This window comes from Geotrypetes seraphini, chromosome 12 (assembly GCF_902459505.1).
Source record: "Geotrypetes seraphini chromosome 12, aGeoSer1.1, whole genome shotgun sequence".
Lineage (NCBI taxonomy): Eukaryota > Metazoa > Chordata > Amphibia > Gymnophiona > Dermophiidae > Geotrypetes > Geotrypetes seraphini.
In genome coordinates, this window is record NC_047095.1 from 119,507,839 (window position 1) to 119,513,838 (window position 6,000).

Consider the following 6,000-nt stretch of genomic DNA (forward strand, 5'->3'; position numbering starts at 1 on the left):
AAAAAAAGTTCTTAATCTGATCCCTGATGCAGGAGTTTTGACGCCAAAACACGGCCCATTTCGGGTTTAACAATAAAGGACCACAGATTATCCCATATTTGATGGCCCTTTTTTTTTTTTTGTTCATTGCAATACCCACCAAGGTAATCTTCCCTTGCTTTCATTTAATGAGGCAGATGATGGTGACAATCAGAAAGAAGATCAAGGTTTTGGCACCAATTATTACAAGCATGGTAGACTCCAGCCACCCAGAAGATGTTCCTGGAATATCAGGATGTCCTGCAGAATGTGAGAGAGGAGAGCAATAAAAAAATGAACTTGATTTAAACACTTCTGTGCCATCTTTTCATTCAATAAAACGTACAAAGTGGCTAACAATCCAATCCAAGTCCCTAGTACCTGGCCAAAACCCAAGGAGTATGTGGAAGTAAGGAAAAAGTAGGGAATTACAGACCAGTAAGTCTGACTTCTGCAGTAAGCAAATTAATGGAAACACTTTTAAAACAGAGAATGGTCAAGTTTCTGGAATCCTGTGGATTACGGACCGGAGGCAACATGGATTCACTAGAGGTAGACTAACCCGCGAATACGGAAAAATGGCGAATAACAGCTAGCAGGCTCCAGAGGGCAGAAAGACTCACACAGAGTGCCAGGATTGAGCTGAAAGGGAGAAGTGGGCAGATCGGAAGCAGCTGCAGGCTCGCACTTGAAAGCCTTACCTGCTGCACGCTGAGGCTGACTCCTAGAGGCTCTTGTTGCACCACGCTGACAAGCCCTCCCTCTTTCCACATACGGGTTGCTGCGGCCACTTTAAATTCTCACCAATGAGAGGAGCCCAACTTTCTGTCTCATCGCAGTCCGCAATCCAGCTGCGCTGCCATTAAACTGCTAGATCGAGGCGCATACAGCCTGACCCGCAACCTAAACCCCGGACCTGCAGCACCCACCCACGCGCCGCATCCTAGCACTCTCAATGGCCGGATGGGATTTTTGGAAACCCTCTGCCTCTCCCATTGGGCGATGGCCTCGACTGTCTTTGGTGCTTCCATTGCTCAAGCTCGGTGGAGCCGGCACTGCCTGTATGTGGGTTTGGGGTTTGCAAAATTTTTATATCGGTGATTGGATGATGTAATTGGAGGGGGGGGGGGGGGCAGAGCCAGCCAATGAAAAATTGCGAATAAGTGAAACCGCGAGTGCTGGATCCACCAATATAGATTACAGTCCCAAACTTAATTATTCAATTTGAGAAAGCCAATTTAAAAAAATGTGCTTTTAGGTGTCTTTTTTTTAAAAATTTATATCAGATTCTTCTTTTCTCAAATCTATGGGCAGAGTATTCCATAACCGTGGAGCTAAATAGAAGAACGCACAAATCTCTAGTTGATGCAAGATGTGCCTTCGAAATATGGGGAACAACTACCCTGTTGTCACTCAGAGATCGTAATAAACCTCTTGGGGCATAAAATAACACCAAGTTCGAGAGATAGGAAGGCTGTAGCTAAAATAATGCTCTATGCGCTGCTGGTGCTGAGTTTGTTTGTATTCAATTCAGGAAACACTTTTGACCTGATGATTTGTAGCAATGTTGCCTTCTAATTCATACATGGATTTTTTTAAATATGTAATTGTATGCCTCACTGTCTCCCCGGGCTCAGGACTAACATAAGAACATAAGATTTGTCGCGGCTGGGTCAGAGCAGTGGTCCATCCTGCCCAGCAGTCCGCTCACGCGGCAGCCCCTAGGTCAAGACCAGTGCTCCAAATGAGTCCAGTCTTATCAGTTTAGCATTAACTTGTCCAACTTTGTCTTGACTCCCTGGAGGGTGTTTTCCCCTATGACAGACTCCGGAAGAGTGTTCCAGTTTTCTATCATTCTCTGGGTGAAGAAGAACTTCCTTACGTTTGAACGGAATCTATCCCCTTTTAGCTTTAGAGAGTGTCCTCTCATTTTCTCTACCTTGGAGAGGTTGAACAACCTGTCTTTATCTACTTTATCTTGAATCCCTGAATGGTGTTTTCCCCTATAACAGCCTCCGGAAGAGCGTTCCAGTTTTCTACCATTCTCTGGGTGAAGAAGAACTTCCTTACGTTTGAACGGAATCTATCCCCTTTTAGCTTTAGAGAGTGTCCTCTCATTTTCTCTACCTTGGAGAGGTTGAACAACCTGTCTTTATCTACTTTATCTTGAATCCCTGAAGGGTGTTTTCCCCTATAACAGCCTCCGGAAGAGCGTTCCAGTTTTCTACCATTCTCTGGGTGAAGAAGAACTTCCTTACGTTTGAACGGAATCTATCCCCTTTTAGCTTTAGAGAGTGTCCTCTCATTTTCTCTACCTTGGAGAGGTTGAACAACCTGTCTTTATCTACTTTATCTTGAATCCCTGAAGGGTGTTTTCCCCTATAACAGCCTCCAGAAGAGTGTTCCAGATTTCTACCACTCTCTGGGTGAAGAAAAACTTCCTTACATTTGTCCGGAATCTGTCCCCTTTTAACTTTAGAGAGTGCCCTCTGGTTCTCCCTACCTTGGAGAGGGTGAACAATCTGTCTTTATCTACTAAGTCTATTCCCTTCATTATCTTGAAGGTTTCGATCATGTCCCCTCTCAGTCTCCTCTTTTCAAGAGAGAAGAGGCCCAGTTTCTCTAATCTCTCACTGTACGGCAACTCCTCCAGCCCCTTAACTATTTCCATAACTAGTATTATAAATTATTATTATTATTAGTCTTTAAGCCCGTTACATTAACGGGTGCTAGAATAGATGTGTCTTTCTCTCTCTCTCTCTCCTTGGCTGCTTTCTGTCTTTCTTTCTTTCTGTCTCTTTTTCCTCTGCTGTCCACCATCACCCCTTGCCAGCTCCCAATGTCCAGCAGTAGCCCTTCTCCCTTCCTTTTATGTCCCCCGTGTCCAGCAGCACCTCTTCTGTGCTCCACCTGTCCCTCTTCCCTTCCCCCCGGTCCATCAGCACCTCTTCCGTGTTCCCCCTGTCCCTCTTCCCTGCTCCCTGGCCCATCAGCACCCCTTACCTTCTCCCCCTGTCCAGCATGTTCGTTTGCAGCTTGGTGAGTATAGCGGCTAGCTGTAGCGAACCTCGCAGGCCGCTATGCACCTCAGTAGCAAGTTCCCTCTGACGCGATCGTGTATGTCAGAGGAAACGTGCTACTGAGGTGCTGAACGGCCTGCGAAGTTTGTTACAGGCGGCCACTATTCTCACCAGGCTCCTTTGAAGAGCGGCGTCGGCAGCGGTACTGGGCGGTGATGATGCGGTACTTGGCGGCGATGATGCAGTACTGGGCAGCGATGATGCGGCTCTGGGAGAGAGCTTGCCTGCAGCTTCCTCCAGAAGCAGCGGTTGGTGAATGAGGGCGGGAGGAGGGGAGTGGCCAGAGTGTTCCCTGCCGCCAGGTTCTATAATGGAACACGGCCACGGATCACACACCACGGCGGCAGGGAACACGAAACCCTAAGTGTGCATGCGCGCTTAGGGTTTTATTATATAAGATTATTATGTGCCAACATCAAGATCTTAAATTTGACTTCAAACACTGACTGCAGCAGTGGCATAGTAAGGGGGTGGGCCAGACCGCTCTGGGCGCTGTCTTGGTGGGGATGCCAACACCTCTTCCCCCCCATTCCACACTTGCACCCTCCCTTCCACACACACCCCCCCCCCCACCCCGTATCTATCATGAGCAACTTTTCTGACTTGCTGTTCATGCCAGCCTGACTTCCCTCTGATATCACTTCTGGGTAACGGGGCTAGGGAAAGCCAACGCTGGTGCGGGCAGCAGGCCAGAGAAGCTGCATACTCTGGTGACGATTTAAAGAGGTATGGGGAGAAGGAAGGGCACGAGTGTGGTTTTGGGGGGGGGGGGGGGGGCGGGGAGGGCGGTTTGCCCCAGGTACCGTTTTGGTAGGGGCATGGCCCCCATTGTCCTCTCTGCCCTCCCACTCCTTCCCTGCCCCTTCACTGCCACGTGCATCCCTTCCCCCGTACCTCTGTAAAGTTCACGGCGCGAGCAGCAATCCCCAACCCGCTGTCACTCCCGTGATGGCTCTTCTTTTGACGTTAAGTCGGAGGGAGAGCCCGCGCAGGTGTGACAGCACGTTGGGGCGTTGCTGCTCGCGTCAGGAATGTTGCAGAGATATGGGGGAAGGGAAGCGGAGCGCGTGGCAGTGGGATGGGGTGGCAGAAGAGGGCGGGGGAGGGGCGCCTCTCACCCTCATCACGACACTGTACAGTGTTTAAATTTATACCCAGATTTTTAACTCATCAGGTTGCTAGGACTTGAACCCAACTTGATGGCATCTAACACACACAATCGGTGCCAAACCACACACACACACACACACACACACAATCATCAATGCCAAACCACACACACACAATCAGTGCCAAACCACACACACACACAATCATCAATGCCAAACCACACACACACACACACACAATCATCAATGCCAAACCACACACACACACAATCATCAATGCCAAACCACACACACACAATCAGTGCCAAACCACACACACACACAATCATCAATGCCAAACCACACACACACACACACAATCATCAGTGCCAAATCACACACACACACAATCAGTGCCAAACCACACACACACACAATCAGTGCCAAACCACACACACACACACACACACACACACACAATCAATCAGTGCCAAACCACACACACACAATCAGTGCCAAACCACACACACACACACACCACACAATCGGTGCCAAACCACACACACACACACAATCAGTGCCAAACCACACACACACACACCACACACAATCGGTGCCAAACCACACACACACACACAATCAGTGCCAAACCAATACCCAGGTACTGGCATTGAATATCCGGTTATAAGGCGGCTGCTGAATATTGCCTGTGTTCAGCACTTGAACTGTACTAGCTTTTCTGGATTGTTATCCCAGTCAGTGCGTTGGTTGCCATGTGGAGTAGAGCACTCCCTCTCCGGGCAAGGAGGGGTGGGGAGGCTGTGGAGTGGTTGTAGGGCTGTGATCTGGTAGGCACAGCTGTTGACTTTTCTGCTCCCTTGCCCCAGAACAGGAAGTTCTGGGGCAGGGGTTGGCGGAGTCGATGGCTGTGCACACTAGACCGCGGTCCTGCAGCTTTTTCTTGTACCCCGTTACTGGATGCACCTGAGGCGGACCACCCCCACCACCCTGTTCTTGGAATGTCACTTAATTTCAATGCCGGTGCTGAAAATCTGTGGTACTCATAGAACCTCTGACTCCACCTTGGCTCAGCTCCCCATCATCCGGATATTGCCAGGGAAGTCCGTAAAGATTTTCATCCAGATAATGCCACAAAATCAGTGGCTTGACCCGGTGTTTCCGGGTAGCTGGCTGCCTTTGTTCCAGAAATGCCACTGAATATCGACCCCTGTGTTTGTATATTAAGACAGATTTGAAACAGAAAAAAAAAGTGGATGGAAGATACCAGCGAGAGGAACAAAAGTTCTCGGTATTTATGAACAGGAATGGATGTCAGGTTGTTTCTTCTGAACCCCGGCCAGGGCCGGATTTTCCTATAGGCTAACTAGGCTAACTAGGCTTCAGCCTAGGGCCTCGAGATCCGTGTCATATTTTTTATAAAGGTTAGTACCAATAACAACATGTTTCATTTAACATATTGATATATATCACAGTAATGATGTATTTTATTATCTCTCATGTAATTTACAAACTTAAAAATGGGAGGTGAAAGGGCCTCTTAAGTGGAATAGCCTAGGGCCTCTTTTCATCTAAATCTGGCCCTGACCCCGGCTCTAAGTTGAGACCAAATAACTATGTGTTGTCAGATTTGTAAATTCCCTCTGTCATGGACTCTGTGTGTCCTTGAAGTGAGTCCCTTGGTCTCCCTAGGCATCAACTCTAGTTTCCAGCTTTGATACTGACCGTGTATGTGACCTCAGAGATGGGTTAAGCTTACCCCTCTGTACCTTAGTTTTAATCCATCTGTATCACTG